Source organism: Euprymna scolopes, chromosome 30 (assembly GCF_053919585.1).
Source record: "Euprymna scolopes isolate OS-2025 chromosome 30, ASM5391958v1, whole genome shotgun sequence".
In the NCBI taxonomy this organism is placed as follows: Eukaryota; Metazoa; Mollusca; class Cephalopoda; order Sepiida; family Sepiolidae; genus Euprymna; species Euprymna scolopes.
In genome coordinates, this window is record NC_136511.1 from 85,473,060 (window position 1) to 85,474,381 (window position 1,322).

The 1,322-nt window shown below is 37.3% G+C and overlaps 1 pseudogene; it reads left to right on the forward strand.

The window, feature by feature from the left end:
• Nucleotides 1-672: 672 nt before the first annotated feature.
• Nucleotides 673-789, forward strand: LOC145254959 (5S ribosomal RNA; annotated as a pseudogene).
• Nucleotides 790-1,322: the final 533 nt, after the last annotated feature.

Genomic DNA, 1,322 nt, shown 5'->3' on the forward strand with positions numbered 1-1,322 from the left:
TAACAATCCACAAATCAAACAAATAAATATACAAATTACTCATCTCAATAGATTCCAATATGAAAAAAAAAAAAATGAATAATATACAATACCATTTGGTACAGATCCGACAATGGAAGACCAGATAAGAATGAAAACTTGGCTTTATAAGACCAAAAATCCAACGTTTATCGCCCTTCGGAGCCCATGGCACAGTGGATAGAGGTGTTGAATCTTTATGCTTCAGGTGAGCATTGTCTGAAGATAGCGGATTCAATCCTACCCAAAGCAGGCCAGAGAATCAGTTGGCCAAAATGTGGTGAGACAGCAACAACTATGGAAGGCAGTAATTACTGAGGATACAGTTAAGAGACTCAGCATTCCCAAAATTATCGGTGAGTATAAACCTGGATATCTATACGGAACAGTAAAAATACATAAACCGGACTCTCCCCTCATATCATATATAATCTTTAACAACGTATACAACAACCCGTCTCTCCCTCTCCTTAAAATCAACAAAAGATAATACTTAAAAAATTATTAGTCTGTACCAGTGAGGTACCCTTCTACGACTATAAAGGGAACATTTACACCCAAATAGAAAGAGTCTCAATGGGTTCCGTCCTCGGTATGCTATTTAGCGAGTTCTACATGAGTGATCTTTTCTATATATGGCATAATCGCGTTTCTATATACGGTATAATCACGTTGACACACCAGTTCTTGTCAGATCACCAAAGTTAAGCAACATTGAGCCTGGTTAGTACCAAATGGGTGACCATTTGGGAATTCTAGGTGCTGTATGTGCATTTGTTTCCAGTTGTCCTGTACATACACTTCACTTGTCACTGATATTTAACAATGCCGACTCAGGAGAGGTGTGGTTGGAGATTGCGCACCTCCTACCACAGAAATTTCACGCGCATGCACCTCTTCATGAGTATTCATAGTCTGTCAAAGACTGAAGGAGCCCGTTAACATGAGCGATCTCGAAAACCAGATATTTAATTACATCATAGAAACTATGTATGGTATGTTGATGATATTCTCATTCTAACCAATAACAATGAACAAATGCTAAGATTGAAGGAGCTCTTTCATAACTCCATACTTAAATTCACAATAGAAATGAATATTAATAATAAAATTCCTTTCCTTAACGTCCTCATTGATACTTCTAGCTACACCATCAGCACCTCCAACTACTAAAAAAACACTAGCCTTAACTCTTGCCTCCTAAATTTTAAGAGCAAATGCCCCCACCAATATAAGATAGCCATAATCAATAAATGTTTTAATCTTGCCTACTTAATCTCCTCTGACAAAAAACACTACTACTC